This window comes from Planococcus citri, chromosome 5 (assembly GCF_950023065.1).
Source record: "Planococcus citri chromosome 5, ihPlaCitr1.1, whole genome shotgun sequence".
NCBI classification, from domain to species: domain Eukaryota; kingdom Metazoa; phylum Arthropoda; class Insecta; order Hemiptera; family Pseudococcidae; genus Planococcus; species Planococcus citri.
Genome location: NC_088681.1, coordinates 45880529 through 45905868, shown reverse-complemented (window position 1 = coordinate 45905868; position 25340 = coordinate 45880529). Strand labels below are relative to the sequence as shown.

The window sequence follows — 25340 nt, the reverse complement described above, 5'->3', positions numbered from 1 at the left end:
GATTGTATTTCTAGCATGTAACTAGCAGATTTCTAGCATGCCTTTTGCTAGTTCACCTCATGCTAGCACCATTACAGGGTGCTAGCAATGCACTAGCAATAGGCTAGTAGTGACTGCTAGCTTTACTCGGTGGTTATGCTGCTAGCATGTAACCAGCAAATTGCTGGCTTGTCTTTTGCCAGTTGTATGCTAGGACGAATTTTCCAATAAAATGTTTACTGGCAAAGTGCTAAGTGTTAAAACCATTCTAACTGGTAATCAGCTAGTTGATTCCATGCTAGCACCGTGCTAGTATTCTGCTACTAATGCTAGCATTCTGCTAGTAAAATTGTTGATAAGATAATTATTCTGCTAGGATTAACTAGTGTATGGCTAGTGTACTTTTTACTAGCTCATATCATGCTAGCAACATGGTAGCTTTATGCTAGGAGAAACTGCCAGCATCGCTCGATAATTTTACGATGCTAGGATATAACTAGCATGTTGCTAGCATACATTGTGCTAGCTCATCTCAGGCTAGTATTATGGTAGAATTTTGCTAGCAGGAGCTGCTGGGATCACTCGATAATTATGGTGCTGGGTTTTAACTAGCATATCCCTAGCATACATTTTGCTAGATAATTTCACATTAGCAATATGATAGCATCATGCTAGCATGGACAACTGGCATTACTAGGTAATTATGAGGCAAGGGTTTGACTAACACATTACTCGCATACATTTTGCTAGCTCACCCCATGCTAGCGATATGATAGGATCATGCTAGTATGAACTGCTAGCATCACTTGGTAATTAAGGGGCAAGGGTTTAACTAGCATATTGCTAGCATGCATTGTGCTAGCTCATCTCATACTAGATATATGATAGCATTTTGCTAGCGGGAAATGCTAGCATCATTCGGTAGTCATGTTGCTAGCTTATAGCTTGCTCATTGCTAGCATACTTCTTGCTAGTTTGTATCATGCTAGTAATAAGCTGGCATTTTGCTAGCATGTTATGCTAGTTCATTTCATGCTAGCATAACGTTAGTATCATGCTAGTTTCCTGCTACTCATGCTAGGTGGGTGCTACTAATGCTAGCATTCTGCTAGTAAAATTGTCAATAGGGTTTCTGACGTATTTCATGAAAAAGTTGATAAAAATCTCCCTCACAGCAAAAAAAAAAATGAAATTTGCTTTTTTTTGAATTTTTTTGAATTGTGATTTTTTTTTGATGAGTTAATTTCACCGAGTGAAGGGGTTTTTTCAACTTTTTCAACAGATACGTAAAAATAGGGATCAAATGGGTCAACTTTACCAATCAAAACTTTTTTTCATGATTTAAATCAAAAAATCACATTTTTTCGCAAAGTTTAAATTTTTTTTAAATCTACTTTGTTACAAGTTACCATCCCAATTTTTTAATATGTTGATCAGCATGAGCAGTTGTCCATAATATATTTTTTTCAGAATTTTTGAAAGTCGGAACAATATGAAAATTACGTTTTGAAACTTTTTGAGCTAATTTTTTATACGAAAAAAAGTGGCAACACTGATTTTTATGATATCACTAAAAAGCCTTTCAAAACCTCTAACTATGGGAAAAAGTTCCATTTTGGTACGTATCGCGGTTATCGAGCAATCCACTGCTGAAATGGATGATATTTTAGGTTCACTGAAAACTTTGACACCCCCTGACTGCCGTTAAAAATGAGCTAGAGGGCTGCGATTTACGCCATTGGTCGTCCCTTCGGAAGGTCTTTCCACAGGAAAAATTTCAAAAAAATCACCGAACCCACCTACCACTTCTTGGTCCAATTGACGTGGAATTACTCATAGTGGAATGTAGAGGAGTTATTTCATCGCCAAAATTCGAGTGTACAAAGTTTATAGAAATTTATTTTCAATCGTCAATAGTCATTTTTGTGAATTTCTGTTTTTTTATATAAATTACTACCTGATAATTATTCGTAAATGACACATAATTTTTCGGGGTGAAGTGCCCAAATGAGCCACCTTAAGGTTTTTTTTTCAGAGAAAATTACCTAGGTACAACTTGGCAAGGCATAGAATCATTCTTACTGGCTTCAGAATCATAGCCTCTGCCCATCGATTAAAAATGAAGAGAATTTCGCATCTTTTGAACAAAATATTTTCAAAAAATTAATACCTACCATTTTTGGGCAACATTTTTTATTGAAAATTGTAATATTTTGCCCCCAAAGTGGTCATTTGAAAAAATCCAAAAGAAAGCTGAAAGTTGGTTTGGTATACTCCATTTTTAATTTGTCAAATCAATTAGAAATGGTTTTTAACCGTTTTCAGCAGTTCTGAAGCCTACAGCAAATTTCTGAGGGTTCACATTTCTTTCCGCGAAATGCTGAGCATATTATGATCATGGATGATCAATTTTGATCATACTAAACCGATGTTTCCATGCATGCTCATAATTTTTCTAGCTGAAAAATTGATCAGAAAAAATTTCCACGTATATTTTAAAGCTGTGCAATAGAAAAATCCCAGCATTTTGGTGTCAGAGTGTATCATTTTGAAACTCTCCACGACCGAGGTAAAGTCTACACAGGACTTGGTGAAATTCAACAGAATACGTAACTATGTAGTATAGGTAAGTATCGTATGCCTATACGAATACTTAATCACCAAATTGGGTATTCCGTTTGGTGCTGATATATGTTTTAAAGGCAAGTCGTATAAATACGGTGGTCGAGGAAGGGATCTGAGGAGCAATATACAAAATACAACACCGATAAATATTTTAAAAGCGATGCTATCATCGACGATGTGTCTCCACATCGCGACCACTACCACAACGCAATTTTAAAATACCTCTACACGTAAGGTTTACGAATTAAATTCCAGCAGCAGCACGCGATACACGTAATAAAGGAAGGTTTTCGAAATTGGCAAGACACATAGAGAGATACGTAGATACATTTCCCATATGGTTTACAGTGAAGCGGCGCGGTGGCGCAGGGTACAGTGGTGTTGTACAAAGTACAAACACACAAGCATACTCATACATACGTAGCATTTGAAGATAATGTAGCTTATCCATCGTCCCCAGATACCAACCAAACGAAACGTTTGTACGAATGCTCCACATGTACACCCATCCCATCTCACATCGGATCCGAACCGAGGCGTAAAACAATTTACGAGAATGTTGAATCTCGGCTATAGGCTGGAGATATAAGGTTTTCTTGTCTCGTTTTTCTGCGTGTTTTGCCACCGCAGTCGTGACTCTTGCGGTACTAAACCGTATAATTGAAAAGATTTTCAAAATCGCGAATGAAAAAGCGAGGCATTTTTCCCCCTCTTGAGCCTATATTGTCTGAATCGTGACCTTATAGAATAAGAAGGTAGGTAATTTATAAGGAAGATATGATTCCATTGCTAGTCGCGATACCTTGGCCGCAAACTTGCCGAGTTCGATAAATAAACATTTGCCACGGTAAATTAGATTAAAACGCGTGAACGCGATCGAGGCACAGTTAGTTTGAAAAGTTCATTTTGTTGGGGGAGGTGGCGAGGGCGTGTGTAATTTCGAGCCAGAGAAATTTACGCTTCGAAGAGCCATCTAGAAACGATACACCAGAGATGGCAGCCTATTTAATACCGTACTCGTATACCATTCTCATCGCCCCATCCGTTTGTATCCGGCCACTTTACACCATCGCGTCGTCGATATACTACTTCATCTGGTTAAGGTCGCCGGACGTAAATTTTCTTCCAAACAAATGCTCGATAGGAGAAATTCGCTGTGAGTAAGGCTTGAAAGGCTATAGGTTATGGAGACAAATAGATCGAAGGCGAAGGACACTCTGGGATTGTACTTATTTATATTTATTTACTTGGTTGGTCCATTTTCGTTGTAGTTCTTTTGAGTCAGCTAGAGCTGTACTTGAATAAATTCGAATTTTGGGACGCCAAAAACTGTGACATTAGCAGCTCGAGAATGACGAGTGAGCCCCCGTAGGTATGTGATTTTGAAATTAACCAGTGCAAGTTGGCCCTTGTGGTACAAATTTTTCCAAATTGAAAAATAATCAAATTTCATGAAATGAGAGGGAAAAACTCAAAGATTTCACATTTTTCTGAAATTGCAACGTGTACGATGTACTTACTTGTATTTTAAATCCATTCTATCCTGAAGGATCAGGGGTACCCAAAATGCTGCTACACAATTTTTAAAATTAAAATTACGAAAAGTTTCTGCGTCAGGAGGCGTTTAAATGAAAATATATTTTGACCAGGTGATAAAATTATGAAAATCTTGCAGAAAATATCTTTATTTTTATTTTTTTACTAAAACAACACGATTAAAGGGTGGAGGGAAAGAACCAGATTTGAAGTAATAGAATGCTTCAACTTTGGAGTGAATTTTAACTTCAAAAAAGTACTTATTGACTGCAAATATATTTATCACACAACATTCCACGAACACAACTTGAGGCAGGGCAAAAGCTTCAAAAATTTGGGTTTCGAAAGGTAAAAACAATGTTTTGACTCGAACACTTCTTAAAATTTGAATGATATATTTTTAAAAATTCAAATTGAGAAAATAAACACAGGAGCCGCGAGCCGTACCCTGGTGTGTGAAGGAGCTGAATTTTACTCACTTAAACAATTTTTGTTTTCGATTTTTCGAGGCAATTTTGACTTTGCGTCCTTCAAGAACCTTGATGAATATAAAGTTGCGTTTTTGTGGCATCGAATTGCTTATTTTATCTAGAATTCTTCTGTGTGGCTAACCTTCAAGCTAGATGATTAGGAGATGAAAAGTTTGAAAGAAACGTGTTCAAAAGCTGGTCATTTTTACATTTTTTCATGAAAATCTCAAAAAAGTCCTCTTCACGTATCACTATTATTGTTTCTCGAACGTCATTCCACGTCAATTTGGTCAAGAAGTGGTAAGAGAGTTGGCGATTTTTTTTAAATTTTTTCTGTGGAAAGACCTTTTGAAAAAATGAACAATAGCGCAAATCGCAGCTCATTAGCCTTTTTTATAGGGCTACTAGGGGGTGTCAAAGTTTTCACTGAACTTGAAGTATCGTCCATTTCAGCAGTGGTTTACTCGATAGCTGCGATACCTAACAAAATGAAACTTTTTCCAATAGTTGGAGGTTTTGAAAGGCTTTTTGGTGATATATATCATAAAAATCAGTAGATATTGCCACTTTTTTTCGTACCAAAAATTAGCTGGAAAAGTTTCAAAACGTAGTTTTCATATCGTTCCGACTCTCAAAAATTCTGAAAAAAATACATTATGCACAACTTTTCATGCTGAACAACATACCTATTAAAAGATTGGGATGGCGTTATCATGTAAAGTATAAATTTTAAAAATTGAAAGTTCATGAAAAAATGTGATTTTTTGATTCAAAATGATAGAGTGAAATCTAATATTATTATGATAGAGTGGGATTAATTTAATTTTTGCCTAAGGTGGTTAAGATAATTTTCATTCCCCAGAGAGTGAGATTTATCTGCCAGACAGATGATTGAGTCGGAGAGCTTTTTAGAATAAAACCAGATCACCCTAGGTATACACATCAAAATTACTAATCGTGGTTTAAACACAAATAAATAGATATCTCCAGACATGTCAATATTACCTATTTATTCTTCATAGAAAATACAATTAAGAGAAATCCATATAAAATACTTGCAGATATTTTATAGTTAAGTGGGGGACAGCTTCCAACTAGACGACTCGAGTTAGTGAATCAAGCATTAATTAAAATGATATTTAAAGGTTTACATTGATTTTATACCTATCATTGGCATGAGCTTATCTTGTGCACATGTCGCAGACAGGTATTCATCAATTAACTACGATGAAATTGCAGTTAATTAACTTTGAGTCTTTCGACTCAAGGTATATGATATTTCATCACTTACCCACACTGTTCTTATCTTCTGCCTCTCCTGTGCTCTACCCATACTAAGAGTGACAACAGACTTAGGTTGTATTGTTTCATATAAACTGATGGCTGGCAGGATCAGAGTATAACATTTTGCACCACAATTGATTGAATTTGTCAAAAAGGTTATTTTATCACAAATTATCCACAGAATTGTGGGCAAAAACGAGGAAAGAGGGGAAGAGGTTAGAACTCTTCTGCCTATACATTTGAGAAAATACACTTTTTGGTGACATTAGTACCGACAAGCTCGAGATATTGATGCTAAGTAAAGTTAAGATTTTGCAGTGAACACCAGGGAGGGTGGAATAGTTCCCACGTTCTCATACTTCCAGTATAGATAAATCATGTCATGTTATGATGTACATAAATCACGTACATCTTTAAAGAGAGATTATGTTAAGAATTGCTAAGACGATTAAGGCATATATCACTCTCTCATAAACATGAAAAAAAGTTTTGAGCTCATCACAAAAAAATCATTTGAGAAAATTCAAGAAATAAACGAATTTTAATTTTTTGCTATGATTGAGTTTAATAAGTTTCTCATGAAATATGTCAGAAAGAGGTCAAAATAAGACAATGACTAAATAAATGTGTACCTATATCTATGTAGGTATTTAAACTTTTTTTGAAGTTTGGAATTAAAAATTGAATTTTTTCAAATTTCCTCTGCTGAAATGGGTGATATTAATTACCCACTTGACAAGAGATTTGCCAGTTAAGCCGAAATGCCGGTTGATTTTTGTAAATTTGCCGTTTAATAGGCCCGCAAAAATGACAGTATTTGCCGTAGAAAAAACGCTGGTTAGAAAAAGCTACTTTTTATAAAAACAGCCATTTAAACAGCCGTTTTTGACCAGTGAATGGCAGAATTTTTTATTTGCCGAACTGAGGGTTCTCACAAATCAGCTGTTTTTTATTCACCGATTATAGTGCACATGCACAATGGGTATTCACAACTTCTTTTTAAAAAATTGAATAAAAGTACAAAGTGCGGTACATGTATACCGCTTGAAAACAGAAATTTTCATCTTGCAATGATAGCTGCATGGTTAGAGCATTGGATTGTCAAGCGAGAGTCCTGGGTTTGATCCCAGCTTGGGCTGGAAGTTTTTTGTAGATTTCAGGTTTTTATTCAGCGATTTAATGCATTAGGTATTTAAACAGCAGCCAATTTTTTCATGGCGTTTTTTTAATGGCAAATTTACTGTCATATTTGAGCCGGCTTTTTCACTGGCTTTTTTTATCGGCGAATCTATTGTCAAGTGGGTAGTTCACTGAAAACTTTGAAACCCCCCTAGCAGCCTTCAAAAAAAGGGTAGAGGGCTGCGATTTGCGCCATTGGTCATCCCTTCAAAAGAACTTTCCACTAAAAAAATTTCAAAAAAATTGCTGACCCCCCTACCACTTCTTGGTTGAATTGACGTGGACTGACCCTTCGAGAAAAAAGTGTTCTTTTTTATGGCGCAACCCCCTTACTCTATCTTGATTAGTTGAAAAAAGATAATGATTTAGACTTAAAAAAATCACCCTCAAAAGAATTTTTTAAAAAATGTTGCCTTAAAAAATGGGATAAAATTTATAAGACCCTCATAGAAAATCACTACTAGCGACTTCAAAAAATTACTAGCGTTTCTGAAAAAGTTACTAGTGATATCAAAAACGTTACTAACGCCTGTACTGACGCTACTAGCTACCAACTTGACACTACTAGCGACCAGCTCGACACTACTAGCGACCAGCTCGACACTACTAGCGACCAGCTCGACACTACTAGCGACCAGCTCGACACTACTAGCGACCAGCTCGACACTACTAGCGACCAGCTCGACACTACTAGCGACCAGCTCGACACTACTAGCGACCAGCTCGACACTACTAGCGACCAGCTCGACACTACTAGCGACCAGCTCGACGCTACTAGCGACCAGCTCGACGCTACTAGCGATCAGCTTGGCGCTACTAGCGACTGTCTCAACATTACTAGTGAATGACTTAACGCTACTAATGACCAAGCCGACACTAGTAACGATTAAACTGACGCTACTAACATGCTATGGCAGGCACCTACAATTAGTGAAAAATGAAAATTAAAGAATTCCCAAAAACCATGTTTTTTTTTTGCAAAATTGACTTCTCACATCACAAATAATGCTATTTTTTTACTTGATTTTTTTTTTTAAAGAGTCCTCTGCTGCATTTCAGTCAAACTACCAGAAATCCTCAATCTAAAACTCCCTATTTTTCACCAAATATCTGGAAACAATCATTTAACATTTCAATTTCTTGCATATAGAAATAATTATATCCTGAAAAAATGAAGAATTGTCAATTGTCAAGAGCTTTTGTCATGGCTTGCTCAGTTGCTCGGCCCTCATTTATATTTTTAAAATTCGGAGAGGGAGGAGAGGGGAGAGGAACGGAAAAAAGTCCATGATTTTTGCAATTAAAGCCTAAATTCCAGTCGAAAAATGAAAAAAATTCGAGGTACCAGCCCCCTCGGAGGGGGAGAGGAGGGGAGAGGAACGGAAAAAGTCCATTTTTGCGAATAAAGCCTAAATTCCAGTCGAAAAATGAAAAAAAAAATTTCGAGGTACCAGCCCCCTCGGAGGGGGGACGAGGGTAAGGGGGTGAGGAAGGGTCCATTTTCGCAAAGGAATATCGAATACGAGTGTATGATATCCATTTAATTTTTATCTAGAAATATCAACACACCAAAAACTCAGTTTTAATTTTGTAAAAAATCATCCGACTTGAAATTTTTTAAAGTCCAGAGTGCTAAAAAGTGCATATAAATGTTTCAAACACCTCACCTTCCAACTTCCTCAGTTGCCTAGTTGGTTAGGCAGGTGACTAGAGAGTGAGGGATGGCAGGTTCAAACCCCATCCCAGGCATCAAATTTTTTTTGATTTTCAAAATTTTTTTGGGGAGAATTCGTTGTTCTAGGAGGGTCTACGAGTAAATAGCTGCCATTAACATGTTTTTGCCATGATTTTCAGTGCAAAATGCGCAAATTTGCGCGTGTCACTACTATTGACAAACGTTACTAGTCATTAGTAACGTCTGTCAGTAGTAGTAGTGACGCTACTTGCCGAAAAAGTTACTAGTGTTTTTTTTTAGTAATGACGCTAGTAGTGATTTTCTATGAGGGGAAAACTGTTTCAGGTCAATTTTTTACTTATATGCTGCGTTTTTTATGTATTTAAAAATTTTTTTCGAGAGTGATTTTTCATTTCCCTTTTTTTCTAAAGAAAAAATATCGCAATTCTGGATAGTTTAATGGGTTTAGATACATACAAGCGTTCAACGGTTTTAAAATGCAAGTAAAGAATCCAGAGATTTTTACTTTCACTCGTGTGATCTTAAATCATTAAAAACGAATGTACCTATCTTAGGTATGAAACATGTACCTATTAAGCTTGCAATAATCTCATTTCTACTATCTTTAATCTAAATTTCAACCCTCAGTTTTCCCAGCAGACTTGAAATTTTTCCAGCTTAGCAAATTTTCACGCAGTCTACACCTCTTCTTCCTCACTGCTCGCCTCACTCAGCCATCTTTTCGAATTAGATCTCGATTCAAGGTCTTTAAAATTCTAATCCGTTTCACGCGACGACGAAGGTTCAATAAACGTGATTTTCGCTTGCATTTAATACTTACGTAGGGTTCAAGTTCATTAGTCTAATTTTACGAGCCCATTATTATACATAGAAATGTGCGGCGCAACGCGGCACATCGTAGAAATAATTTTCACTTTCTCATCGTTGGAATATTAAGCGCGAGATTCGAGTACAGAAGAGTACATTTCGTATTAGGCTATGTAGGTAGGTAGTACGATGAGGTATACTATTACAGTACTCGTATCACGTAAAAGCACTCCATTTAGACGATGATGATATTATTTCATTAGCCTTAATCGCGTATTATACGTGGACCACGCGCGTGTAAAAAATACGCCTTTATGCCACGGTATACCTATGGTGGAAAAAAGCATAGAGGAAGAATGTGTACTACACACAATAAAGAGCTCAGCTATTAAATGTACCTAAACGAATGTACTTGTACAAGAAGCATTACAAGTAGAACAAAAAAGCCACTAAAATATATGTGTGTGTGTATGCTGGGTACACCATGTTTAGAAAATACATGGACATGATACGTACATATAACTCGTAGTCCTATATAATTTGGCCAGAACTAAGGCGAAAAACAACAAAGGTGGAATAGGAGGCTGAGGAAATGAGCCAGCCTGAGCAACAGTATTGTACACACCACCCTATGTACTCGTGCATAGGCCATTAAAACGTCTAATGCTACTATTCGGGGTGTAACGAGTTGATGAGCGAAATTTCGCAACTCTGTATTCGTACTTTTCGGGTTTAATTACGCAGACAAAAGCTCGAGACGCCTTATACACATATAAGATACCCACACAGAGATCGTACTTACAGTAAAAGAGAGCAGAAATATATGCTAAGACTCGCGCCAGCAAGCTTACACATTTCAAGCCCCTTACCCCCTTGCTATGGCATTGCTACGTATACATCTATGGTGCTTTGAAGAACACCATCCGAACAAGTGAAGCATACCGAACCAACCAGCCTGCAGACAGGGCAAACAAGAGGAGGAAAAAAATACACGCACCTTCGCGAGTTAATTCCATTGTTGTTGAAGGAAAATTAAAATCTATAATGCTACAGTAAACTTTCAACTACATATAACGTGTAGATGTAGACTTAACTCTTGAATTGGAACTTTGCTCAATGAGAAACAAGAAATAATGTAAACTTATGTATATAGGTATTATGTAGGCTACATAATATATATAATACCGAGTGTAGGTATGTATTATCTAGGCGATGTAGTTTTCTTCCAGCTTCGGGGTCTGGAACCCGACCACCTTCACCACCCACCTGGTGTTTATTCGGTTACCGCGCCATCTCCACCACCACCGCCGCCGGTGTTAAAGATAATCAAAAAGTTCATCCGGCAGTGAAACTTAAAGATATCGGTGGTTGGCAGCAGATAATTCGTAGGTCAATAAATCCTTAGGGTGTGTAGACTGTATACCTACCTATGTACTGTAGAGAAAGCAGAGAGCGAAGGCAGAGAGGATTTGTCAAAATTATTAACTCAGCCTGCCTTTTGGAATTATTCGCAGGTACTTGTACTATCTACCTGCCTTCTTATTCACTTGGCGTACCGTGAAGGGTAGGTATCGAAGCGAAAAGTTCACCTGGCTGGGCTGTTTCGCTAAGTATTGTTGCTCCGGTGGTGGTGTTAACTTCAGCCGCTTATTCTTGCCCCAGCGATGACATATTTTTGTCGAGAGCGTATACTATTATTTTTCGTATACGCGGTTGGGCGTGTAGAATTTTACATAAACGCGGCAAACGTCTCGATATAAATGTATTATTCAAACGGAACCCAAAATGGCGGGAATTTTTAATGAGATTTACGCCAGAAAGCCGGCGAAATAGCATCGTAAAAATGATTTAATTCTTGGAGGCATTAAGGCCGAAGTAAAGGATAATTGGCGTAAGCCGTGTAATTAACTCGAATATAGAAATGCTGCTTATTAATTTATCAACCCCGGCTATTCGACCTGTATCGTGTATTATTACATGTTTGCGTACGCGGTGTATAGGGTACAGTGTGTCGCAAAAGTCTCCAATAGGTTGTGATAATTTTTTTGAAGCCTGGTTCGATATGTGTTTGATTTGATGATTTTTTCCCCCGTTGATAAAATAGGAATTGTTTATCGTTCTTATTTTCTCTCAGCTTACTCTACGTAGTTAATCCACAAAATCGCACAATGATTATTTTTTTGCCTTCAAAATTCAATTCGGAAATACCTATAAAATTTCTCGGATCCGGACACAGTATTGCACGATGGGTTTACTTGTTTTTTTTTATTGTTTTTTTTTTTAGAAATAATAGGTACATTCAACGACAAATTGTCCACGCCAAAGAAATAAAATATTGGATGACATAAAAAATTCGAATCAAACATACAAAAATTGATAAATAGCACTTCAAAAAAAAGAAAAAAAAGAATACAAAAATAAACAGTTCATCGACATAGCACAAGTAGTGTTTTTTTTTTTGCTTTTTTGGACAACAGGAAGAGATGGGCGTAATTTGGAGGATTAAAAATGTCACCAGAGAGTTTTTAAACACACTTTTGGCCAGTTTTAAAGAAAAGTAAGATTTTGACAGTTTATTTTTTCAAAAAACACACAATATTTTTTGATAGATTCGATAAAAAGCAAGATCTTTTTGGTGATCTTGATTAAAAAAGCAAATCTTGTTCACAATTTTAGCAATCATGAAAACAAAAAAAAAAAACAAAAAAGGCAGTAGATGAAACTTTCTATCAATTTTTAGCAATTTGGACTAAGTATTTTTTTTTTTTAGAATTTTATATAAAAAACGTTTTTTGCAGTTTTGTAAACAACAAAATTTATTTAAAATTCGGGAAAAATGAAAGACTTTTTGAAAATGTTTGAAAATGTTGAGACCAAAAAAACAAAACTTTTTCACAATTTTAGCAATTAAAAAAAAAACACAACTTTTAAATCATTTTTAGCAATTTCTGCAAGTAATCAAATTTTTTTAGAAAGCAAAAGTTTTTTGAATTCAATTCGAAAAAGGAGTTTTTTCGAAAAATGAAGGACTTCCTATTCGTAAAATTTATTAATTCATTTTTACCAAAAAATTTGTTATTGTTATTACAAAATGAGTTTTTTTCTGGGAAAAATTTTTTGGCGGAGAATCATTTATTTTTCCGAGCAATAATTTTTCTTGGCGGTCAAAATTTTATTTGGACATGGATTACAATTCTTTTGTCGTTATATGTAGGTATGGAATCGAATTGTCGTTCGTATTACCTAAATTGTTGTGCTGAACCGTCGTTAACAATTGTCGTTAAAATCAAGCAGTCCGGTCGGACTGCCCGACAAGGTAGAGAAAAAAAAATATGACATAAAAAAAAATGTTAAAAATACCAAAACGAAAAAACAAAACAGTCCGACCACTACTGCTTATATTCTGTGCACAACTATTCGGAGATTTTGACTCCGCCGCAATAGCGAACCAATTGACATAGGGATTTGAAATTTTAATATATCATTAACCTCGCCGAGCTCTTCAGTTTGAGCTATTAATGAACTTTGTACGATAAAAAATAGCGACAGTCTGCTGGTCTGAAGTTGGCGTTTTGAAGTAAATTTTTAGATCATATTTTCATTACTAATAATCGTCATCATCATATTATTGAATGAATATTTTGAAAATCTGATAGAAAAAGCACAATCTACGATAAATTTACCATAATTGTGCAAAATTTGAAGAAAATCGGTTGCTTCTGAGAAGCTGTAGGTCTGACAACGGAAATATGATGTGCATATTTTTGCAGTACGTAGAGACCGTAGAGTAAGTTAAATAACAACAAATCACAGATTTTGACTCTGCCGCAATCGCTAACCAATTAACATAGGGGTTTGAAATTTTGATATATTATTAAGCTTTTCAAGCTCTTCAGTTTGAGCTATTAATGAACTTTGCATGATTAGAAATAGCGACATTTTGTTAGTCTGAAGTTGGCGTTTTGGAGTAAATTTTTAAATCATAATTATTTTCATTACTAAACATCGTGACATCATATTTTTGAATAAATATTTTGTAAATCTGATGGAAAAAGCACAATCTGTGATAAATTTACCATAATTGTGCAATATTTGAAAAGAATTGGTTGCTTCTGAGAAGCTGTAGGTCTGACGACGGAATATGTATAGTGGCTGTATTTTGTATGTTTCTTACGGTTATTGCGAGTGTGGTGAGTTGATACGAAGAGAGAGAAGGAAAAGAAAGGAGAAAGTGGTTTGGGCGAAGCCCAAGGGGGGGTGTGGGGGGGACCGGGTCCCCCCCACACCCCCCCCTCAAATTTATTGTTGAACTTGTAAAACTAAGTTCAAATTTCATAACTTCAAAGAACGTTTTTCAAAAATTTTACAACTTGTGTGAAAGTGATGAAAATTTGTTGATGAGCCTTGGCAATTTTTTTATATCACTTATTTTTTTAAGCAAATTTTTTTTTGAAAACTTGTTTTTTTAACTGGGAGAATTTTTTTGCTTTAAATTCATTTTTTGGGATACAATTCCATTTTTTCAAATTGAATTTTTTCTCTAGCTTGGCGGGTTTGTTGCTTTTTTGAAGCTTTTTTTGAAATGATACCCTATTTTGTTGTTCCAATGTCCTGTCATTCATATCACTTTTTCTGCCATGCCAATATATATTCCCAATTTAACTCGCCGGACGAACATGACGTTTACATCTTGAAACCAAATTTTGAGTTTGTGAAGCTGATTCTCCGATTTTTGATGAGTTTTTGGAAATATGTAAGTAATACATAAGAACATTATTTTCTGAACATTTTTGAAAAATTTTAAGCCAAAAATTGTGTCATAATTTTAAAGATTTCTGAGAAAGATGTCAATGTGACCAATTTAAATGGGTGTTAATTTCTTGATAACAATGTGACCAATCAAAATATGTGTAAATTTTGCGAGAAAATAAAGTAGGTATACAATCACAAAAATGTTTAAGCGAATTTTTTGAAGAATTTTGAGCCGAAATTTTGGGCTATGAGCTTCGAATCACCTTATCTTTACATTTTTCAGTTCAATTTAAGTATGTTTCTTTTTTAAATTTTCAATTGTTTCAAACTTTTCCTCAATTTTTTCGAAATTTTAATCATTTGAGCGTTGAAGTTACAAGACATTGCTTTATGCATAGGTAGGTAGGTGCTGTAAAATCAGCGAACAGGCGAACAAAACGACCCTGCGGAGGTTCAGTAACCATGAGAGTCCAGACACACGGGTCAATGACCTTAATAGGATGGATAGGTGGGTTGAGTACCGCGAGAGGCCCCAAAGGTGTGGTGAACATACGATCTTAAGAGGCCTTACAAATGGGTCAATGACCTTAAATAGGCCAGATGCACGGTTTAATGACCTCTCGAGGCCACATAGACATATGACCTTGAGAAGCTGAAGTGACATTGCAATAAAGCCAGCGATATAGGTCAATGACCTTACAGAGCTGGGTAGACAACCTTGAGAGGCCTTACGAACGGGTCAATGACCTTTCTAAGTCACACAAAGATACAATCTTGAGAAACTGACGTGACCATGTTAAGCCAGAAAGACAGGTCAATGACCTTGAAGGACCGGGCAGGCAGACAACCTTGGAAAGTCAGACAGACACGCAGACAACCTTGAGAGACCAGACAGACAGACAGACAGACAGATAGACGACCTTGTGAAGCCATACTGATGAGTCAATGACCTGAACAGAACAGACACTTGGAAAACTAGACAGGTAGGTCAGTGACTTTGAGAGTCCAGACACACTGATCAATAATGACCTCCAAGAGGCAAGAAATTCAGACAAACAGCTTCTAGAGGCCAGACACGCAGATAAATGACCTCGAGAGAGCAAATAAGAAACAGATTGAAGACCTTCACATGTCAGACAGACGTGCCAATGCTCCTGAGAGACTTTACAGGCGTACACACAAATTTGAGATTTTAATCAGATTGCTCTGTGGTGAAGGGGAAAGGGAAGTGCTCTATAATGTCGAGACTGAGAACCTACCTAACTCTCAACAGCTCTTACGATGCTAGATCCTTTAGCTTAATTTTCACAGACTTTGGCAGCATTAGTAGGACTACCATTTCGCCAGTCCTGTCGGAAGATTTAAAAAAAAATCGGGCTGGGAGGAGAGAGAAATGCTCCAACGTCAGGACTGAGTGAGTGAGTGCTCTAAACAGCTCTATCAATAGGTACTCTATCCTTTAACATGATTTTTCCTGATTCTGGCTCCATTAGTAGAGCTGTCTTTTCGCAAGCCCTATCAAAGTTTTTTTTATTAAAGGAGAAGAAGGGGGTTGTTCTAAAGTCCGGGCTGGGTGCTCTAATTTGCTTCTTTTCGATGCTCTATTCCTTTCAAAGTGGCCCCTTCCCCTTGTGAGACCGATAGGGATGGCGAAATCCATCTGAAATGCAAGTCAGCTCAACATTTTCAAAATTTGTACAAAATTGAAAATAATGTTATTTTTTGGTTTTTTCTTTTCACCCTCCCCTTACGTGACCTTCTGTATTACCTGATTGCAAATAAAATGTATAGAATAAAATATAATTTTAAATTCAATTTCCACTATTACTTACCTAATATCCACGTCTCACTTCTCGTACCTACCCATCTATTTCTCATAATTCTCAAATAGGTAATCTAAAGCTTGCAACGTTGACGCTGCAAGTTTTCTTCAAGATTTTGAAATTCCTTCAAAATAAATGGACATTTATTTTCTAAGCTTACCAGCAATCAATATGTATTTTGATTCGGGCCTATTTCAGAGCCGTATGATTAAATTGTATGTTTTATTTCAATTTTCATTGAATTTTAGTTTATGTTATTAAATGAAAGAAGGTTCGAAATTGTATTTTTATTCCTATCGATGTTTGTAGGTATACCTTCCCACTCGTGTACTTGAAACAATATGATTATTACCTCATAAAATACAATCAGAGAATAAAAAATTCAAAGCTTTGGAAACTCGAAAACACGTAATTTGTCAATTCCCAACGAGTGTTTTCCTTTATCTTATATTTTATTTTACTTTTTCAGCATCCTTATGCATCGTAAAAACGTATAAAAACGGTAAAATTCAATATGTGTCATCTCGCTAACCAATTAGCTTCAAATAAATAATGAATTATAAAAAATCTCAATCCAATTTAATAGTTCATCTCATCTTCCAACGTGAATTCGTTAAATTATCGCGAGACATTTAAAGAAGTTAATTTTCAGCTTACACAACTAATTACAAGTAATCAGACGACAAAGCATACTAAGTAAGTAAACTCGAAAACTAACAAACAATCGCACGAATGGCAAAAAACCTAGCAATAAAAATCACCTCGCTTCGTCGTGACACAACCAGAGAAGAATATTCGTCGCTACGCTTACTGGTAATTTAAAACCATAGCCAAGTTCCTAACATCTAACTTAATTTCCAAGTTATCGAGAGATGACCCGTTTTTAATCTCAAATCCCTGAACGTGAAATTGATGCTGATGTAAAGTCAACGTGAGCAATGTCGCGATGGGACCTTTGCTTTCTAAAGAAAAAGTAGGTACACTCGTATTCGACACAACGAGTGACTCGGAGACGACGAGACGAGACGAAAAACTTAGTACTTATGTAGCAAGAGATGGAGCGAGAGTCGAGGGGTTGAACATGACTAATTAAACATTCATTCATGTTTTTAACGCTTCAAAGCAAAGCTCACAAGGCGCGAAAATACCATTTTCTACGAGAAAGTTGAATTAAGCGGTGGATTTTTACGAAAAGTGTGAGGTTTTACATTTGTAATTTAGCTTCGCTGCGAGTTGGCGAGTATTTTAATGCTACAACCATTCGACCTTAATTGGTATACGTTGAGCTTTTCTGCTCTGGCTATGGCTACAGCTGCAGCAGATTTCACTGTTTATTGTTTGATGAAAACTCGCTGCTGATAATTCTTACTTTTATACCCAGCTAGGGTTACCTTTCGTTCGATTTATAGAAGACACGTTATAATTACACTTTTCGATGGAATTGCAATTCAAAAAACAGTGAAATTAAAGGTACCATTAACTTACCTTTTTGGTTGGACATATGGATATTTTTTCGAGAAACTCCCGAGGCCATGACAGTTGATAAAACATGTTTGGTTTTTGATTCGAAGACTCAGAATTGGTTTGCAGCTTTCAAAAGAGCCATTTCAAATGTCTGGAGAAGACGCGGGAGGCTCCAGAATGACTCAAAACTTGTAATTGTTGATTTGGGAGAGTTGAGTAAATTGAAGGCATTAATTTTAGAAGGAAAAAATTCTAATCCCAGTAGGAAAGTTGAAGATTTTAATTTTTTTAGCCTATTTGAGTCGTCATAAATTTTCAAAATTCATTTTCAGCAATTTATTGAAATTCAGTTTCTAGTATATCTGCAAAAAATCCAAACTTTCCACGAAAAAAAAAAGCTAATTCACCAATTCAGTTTCTCATTGAAGCCCATCACGACAGAGTATTCGCTATACTTACCTACACAATTATTTTCGAGGTAGCTAACCTCTATTTTATTCGAATAACCTTTCTATATCAAGGTCACTATCACGAGAAAATTTCAAAAGAAAAACTTTTGTCACTTTTCTCCCACCTGTAATAAAAAAAGAAAATAATATAATTGAATTCCCCTCTTATTTTATTCTATTTCTCATCTGGCGAATGGCGAAAGAAAAGATGTAAACTCTATATCGACGATTTTACACGATAAAATAAACATTTCACGAGTTGATTTTCAATCTGTGCTGCTGGCGCTATCGGTGAAGATTTCAAATCGTGACCGCCAAGATATCTCCAGGTAAATAAATAATTCAAGTCAACTTTTTTCTCTTATTTCCACTTCAAATACCCGCCATGTAAAAATCAAGACACGAAGATATTCGTCCTGTAGTAACTATATTTCACCTTCGAAACGACTATAATTTTGAGTATCCACCCCTTTCTTACCTACCTCATCAACCCTTCTAAAAACTTTTATTGCTAACGTTTACTTTTAGCGGCGACTTGACAGTGTAAATATTTTTTCTGAATTTTACTCCGAATACATACATATTTTTCATATTGGCTTTTATAACATATTTTTTGTAGGTACGAGTAGGTGCCTTATTGTGCTCTATTTAAGCTTATTGTACTAGCTAATAATAAGGCGATCGTCATTTTTGTTTCAGGTTCGGGATTCACGTTGAAAATATCTCGCCCAGAGCAGAGTATCCGTCAGTCAGCATGTAAAATCGGTGAGAAATTATTTTATATTAGATTTTTTAATCAATTACTGGTTTTAAAAAAAAGTGAACACATCTAAAGAAGTAAAAACTCCCATCAGCAGATTCATTTTTTTAAACTTAAATTTCAAAATCTAGAAATTACTTTTGTGGGTTGAATTAAGAAGTACGCAAAAATAGACACACTTTCGATGAATTGGAATGGTTTTAGTTTCCTAGTCGTTGTCGCTTCTTCAATATACACGCAAGTCGCAAACACGTCATTTTTTCAAAAAATAGATAAAACTTTACGCAATCCTCGAGCGGATTCCAATTAGGTTAGTTTTTTTTTTCTTTCTTTGAGTGTATTAGGTACAATTTGTTAAAACAAAAATGTTTTTCCTTGTATGTAAGAAGTAAGACCTTCAATTACGGTTCATTTTCGTCACATACCAGTACCATTAGATAGGGTCACGTTGCGTCTAGAGTTCAAAATATTAACCTATGATTAGCTATAAATACGATAGGGGAAAGTAGCCTCAATTCCTTGGCTACTTTTCACCAAGATCCATCGGCAACTTTTGACTTTATGAGAGCTTTTGCAAAAGTGAAAAAATGTGCAATTTTAGGCAATCTGTTCCTATAGGTGCGTTCTCATATAAAATTTGTATATTTTGAGCGAAATCAAGAAAATTTCATTAGGTTGACTTTATTAGGTAATTATAAAATTTTCTTAGAATCCCAAATTGAATTAAAGGACCTGAAGGTTTGGTTTGTGCGAGGAGGGGAGAGGTTTGAAATTTCACTACTAATTTCAGATCCCTCCTTGTGATTGGGCTACCAATACCAAATTTTATTATTTCACCCTAATATCGAAAGCTTTCTGCAGAATTTAGTGCATCCTTTCAAAATTTCAGGCTTCAAAATTGAATTGGGCAGCTCTAAATAGGATTTTCAGCCAAATATTTTGGATTGGAAAGCTAGCAAAAATAATTAAAAATTACTCTAAAATTGGTGCAAAAACTGTGTGACAATTATCAAATGTGAAATGTGAGCTTCCTATGAACTTATTGCAATTGCAATTTACACAATAATACGTATCTATACCTTTGTGTTCTATGATAATGAGAATGTGTCAATTTTTCTAAAAAAAATTAAGTTCATGACACTTTATAACATTTTTTTCAAAAATATGACGTATGACAGGCAAGTCGAAGGACATTTGGGGCATAAAATCGAATGTACACCAATGAAAGGAGGGGCTAAAAATCTCAATACCAAATGTGAAATGTGTGTGTGTGTGTGTGTGTGTGGGGGGGGGGGGGAGATGATCCTTCCATGGATCAAAAAAAAAAATTCATGCTAAAACCTTTGAGAAATTTTCGATGTACACGAATTTTACCTTTTTTGAGAATTACCCAAATCCACTATTTTTGGTGACTTTAGATAGGTAGGCATTATCTATAGACACCTCAAATGTAGGTAATTTTATTACATGACTTGAATTAGGAAAAAATAGGTACAAAAAAAACTAGCCTTACCTAGGTAGCTAACTACAATGAATTTGAATTTATGATAAAAAACAATTGAATAATTTTTTTGAAAAAATTGAGCTGACAAAAAAGTCCCTCATTTTTTGATTTTGCAGTTACCAATTTCGCTCATTTTTGAGAACAAAAACATTAGAACCCATTAGATGAATCAAAAAAAAATAAAAATAAATAAATAAAAATACAGCTAGCTGGTTTCAAGAAGAGTTCAACACGTTTTCGGTTTTCAAATTTTTGGGCCTCCTTTTTTTATATACTTATAAGTAACAAACGTTGCCATAACACTGTACATGATGATTCCTTACATTACTCTGGATAAATTTTGTGCTGGTACTCAAAGTGGTAGGTATGATTGTAACCCAAGACTTCAAAAATAAACTTTTTACTCAATTGAAAAGTGTCTCTCAAAACATGCTGATATTACTGATGGTATAAGAATATAATACAAAATATGTTCCCAGCGTTTCAACTGCTCAGTTGCACCTTTCAAGATATTGGGACATTTTTTTGAAAAAATTTGGGTTCAAAAAACAGGTACACTGTTTTTTACCTACATAAATGTTGAAAGTGGTCTTCAAAACGCGTGTCGGTTGTCAGAATATGACATAAAAAGATGATTTCCGGAGTTGTAGTTGTCCAAAAATGCCATTTAAAGATTTTAGGACACTTTTTTAAAGAAATTAAACATTTAGAAACTACCTACAATATTTTCCCCTCATAATGAAATTTTCTTCCAAAACACCTCGATATTTAGAATATTACCTAGAAAAAAGATTCCTGTCGTTAGATCTGCTCAATTGCTCATTTGCTCATTTCTAGATTTTGGAACATTTCTTTGAAAAATTTCGGGTCAACGAACCAGGCACATTTTCTTTTACCCTGGTTGAATATGGATCTTAAAATGCATTGGAAATCAGGTTTCGAAATTTTGGGCTTTGTTTTTCAATTAAGTTATGAGTTCCTAAAAAGCCCAATTTTTCTGAAAATGGCCCTCAAGACGCATTGGTAGCTATAATATGACCCAGCCCAGAACTTCAATCACCCAATCGCCCATTTAAAAATTTTGGTTTGGGAACTTTTTTGTAAAATTTTTGTTTCGAAAATACAAGTTTTTTTTACTCATGTCGAAAATGGCTCTCGAAACACATGGTAGTCAAAATATGACTTAGGTAGAAGATTTCAAGAACTGCAGCGGCCCAACCGTGAATTTCAAAATTTTATTCTTGTTTTTGTTTTTGCTGTTTTTTTTTATTTTTTTTTTATTTTTTTTTTTTTTGGTTGAAGAAACTGAATTTCTCGAAGATACTATTTCTCTCAATCATGTCAAAATTAGGTTCCCAAATATTGAAATCAAGTATTATGTAGGTAGCCAAAACTGTGAATTTTTTGGGCAATGACTGGCCCTTCAATTATCCTATCAATTCACATAATTTTTGAAGTACCGATTCTTAAAAATTCTAAACTCTGCAAGAGCTCTTAATTTTCTATTTCAAGAGCTGATTATTTCTGAAGAGCTACCTTATGGGTCCCTATGATCCGGAAAACTGAAAGTGACTGAGATAAAAGATTTCCTCTTTGCCTTTAACTTCATTCAATCTTGTAGTAAAATTATTTTCCAATTTTTATCGTGCATTCTGTCAACGAGAAAAGGAAAATTTCGAAGTTTCCACAAAATTCGTACCTAGTCTCAATGACCTACAAATCTTGATTAAAATTTGCATTTTCAAACGAAACTTTTTTTCGAATGTTCTTCCCGTGGAAACTCGACCAAAAAGAAGAGTTTGAAAAGGAGCAGAGGGTAAGAAGCTGAACTTGAATTCAATTCGTAGGATATTTTTTGAAATAGGTTAGGTTTCAACGCGTATAAAAGACCGACTGCAAGAAGAGAGAGGGTGGAGGAAGCCAAATTATTAAAACGATCTCATTCCAGGGCTCGAATTTTACCATCGTTAAAATTTTCTTTTACGTTTAAAAGATATTGAATTCGTACGCAGCGAAACTACATTCGTAGGGTACGTCTACGTACGTTTAAAGCAGACACAACTTTCCAGTAATGTGTACACTTATAGCACACAGCAAAAGAACGCAAACGAACGAATTCCGTTAGCGACGACAACACACACTCTCCTCCACTTACTTTCACCCCTGAAAAATGCGACATGGTGAAGAAAAAGACAGGAGGAGAAAGTCCCTATTTGTTGTAGTATAGGTCGAATGGTTAAAAAACAATTCACGCGAAACGCTTCATCGTCAATTTTTATCTATACTGTTACGAGAGTGGTAACAATAGATGATTTTGAATGTAACCCAAAAACTTTCTATATGGGATTGCTACAGAACAGAAAAGCATAACAATATCGAAGATTTATAAAATAAAAACGTAGGGCCTAGTTTTATCCTATTTGTACGATTGCGATTGTGCGTCTCTTACTCTTCATCTTGTTGTGTACGCAGCAGTATTTTCAAGTATATACGAGGAGAAAATGGCTGACCTCGAAATTATTTATTCTTTTTGCCAGAAAATCCGCCGCTAATACGGGTCATTCGGGGAGGCGATTTTCAACCACCCCCCCCCCTTATCCCATTATTGCGCCAGATAACCGTTATCATCGTACCTTTACCTATTATACTTAAACCAATCGAACTCCTCATCCTCTTTTTTCCTCCTCTGGCGGGCACCACGCCACGTAGGTAAAATTTCATTTTACGATCCTACTTTCCCCCTTTCAATTTTCAAATTTATAGGTATATGTGCTCTGGCTGTGTATGGATTTTTTGTGTTCTTTCTCCGTCTCTCTTACTCAGCCATCATAGAGTACAAGATCAAAGCATCCATATAGCTGTAGGTACATACGTGTAAACGCGAATTTACACGTAGCATATGCAATTATGCGGTACATTCCGGCGCTGATTAGAATATGTATACTCGAGTCGCGGAATTTTTTCCATTTGATTGAATTTTTCGCTCAAAGGGATCCGAACAACACGTTTATGGTTTTACGACCGACGATGAGGAAAAATACCATTACCGTAGCACGCGACCTCGTATTAAAATCAGTGTTTTCTGCGATTTCGTTAACGCTCTCCTCGTCATTCAGCTTCCGTCCCTCTCTTTGATCTTCCTTCTTTTTCGCGCTGGATGTAGACGAGAAAAAAATTTCAATTTTCGCCATCGTTATTAAGAATAGAAATAGCAGCATGTGCACATACAGGAAATATGTGATGGCTGTGTGGAAATATGTGATGGCTGTGTGGAAATATACGAGTATTATAGATGTACTTATTGGTTGGAAAGCAGCGAATAGCGTTTAGGTATTCTTAATATGCGTTTATGTAGGTACCAGGGTACCTATTTTTATACCATATAAGTAAACAATTTTTTTTCTGACAAATTTACTTCGTATCAAGCTTTTGAATAAGAGGCTTGTTTTTGACATAGATTGTTGTATTATTGGAGGAGGGGGTCGTCTTTTTGAGGTGAATAAATTTCCGATATTTTTTCATGTGAAATTTGACAAGTAAACTTGTGTTGATTTCATGGAGAAAATTTTTTAGGCGATTGAGAACATAAAAAAATTGAAATAAGAAGGTATTCAATAATAGGGATGTAGAGAGGAGGTGGATGAAGGGAAGCGGGAGCGGTTTGCCCGGGGTCTGAATTTCCAATGGGTTCGTGCAAGGGCTCGAGATATAAATAGAGTTCAATATAATTGTACAGGGATTAGACTGACAAAATTTAGGTAGGTACCTAGGTTATTAAAATATTTCAATTGGTTTGATTTTCCTTACAAATGGAATTGGCTCAACTGGAAGAAATAATTTCGAAACGCTAAACAAGAGAGCACGCAAAAATTGCTTTTTTTAATTTTTGATAATTTTTTGAAAACCGTTGGCCCAAAAATTCGAATAGGTAAATCAAAATGTTACAAAATCAACTTGAGAAGCAGAAATTTGATCTATCCACATGTACCTGTATACCCTATTTTCGACCAGTCACATCGATTGGAAACAGTTTCGAACCGTTTTGAGCAGTTCATGGAGCTTTCAGTAGATTTTTGAAAACTGACATTAATGAAGTTGGAACGCTCAAATTCACTTTACACCTTAATTTCACCACGCTGAGTCAACTGGTGCTGGTTTCGAGCCATTCTGGAGCCTGTAGCACATTTTTAAAATTCCAGTTCTCCAAAGAAAAAAAACCATAAGATCACTCCAAATTGACTTCAGCACGTATATGCTCTCGATTGGTGCTTGTTAGTGAACAACTTGACCAATTACACAATATTTTTCCAAAATTGGTGTCTGCTACTTCAAAATCGTATTTTTTTCTTGCGATTTCATAATTATTTAGATAGGTACTGAGTTGATTTCAGGTGGTTTTAAAGTATTTTTAAAAATTAAAGTTTTCCAAAAAAAAAACAACAACGCTAGATATAATAAAGTTTGTCGAAACTACCATTAGCACGTATGATTGCAGGTGGTCCATTTTATATGCTCATTAGGAGAGATTTATGGCATTTTTTGGAAAACTGGAATTTCAAAAAAAGTATTGGAGGATTCAGAGCGGCTTGAAACCAGTTTTAGTCAACTCAGTGCGGTAAAAGTAAGGTATATAGAGTAAATTTTAGCTCCGACTCCATTTCGTGAAATTTTGTGGAAATTTAAACTTTCAAAAATCTGCAGAAGGCTCCAAAACTGCTCAAAACTACCAAAACAGAGCACAAATTTGTTCTTTTTTCATGCAATTTCGATCCAGATTTTCAACTGTGAAAATGGCTTCAGAATTTGCTGTGAAAAGTTGAAATAAATCCTCGAGGAAGGAGTCCAGATCATTCTAAAAACGCGTTTTTTCTATATTATTATATGAATGGGTCAGAAAAGAGTTCAATAAAACAAAACTGGATCAAAAAAGCATTAATTCAAAACTACTGCAACCAAAATAATTTCAAGTGCTGAACCATCTTTTTGGATTTTTGATGAATTCTTAAAAATTA

General features: G+C 35.6%; 1 protein-coding gene across 1 annotated transcript in view; it reads left to right on the top strand.

Annotated features, from left to right (window-relative positions):
* The window catches only part of LOC135846459 (hemicentin-2-like), a 360089-nt gene that overhangs the window by 138907 nt on the left and 195842 nt on the right, over positions 1–25340 (top strand). The window contains exon 2 of the mRNA XM_065365557.1: positions 18764–18829. The gene's annotated coding sequence lies outside the window, so the exon portion shown is untranslated. The remainder of the gene's footprint in view (positions 1–18763; positions 18830–25340) is intronic.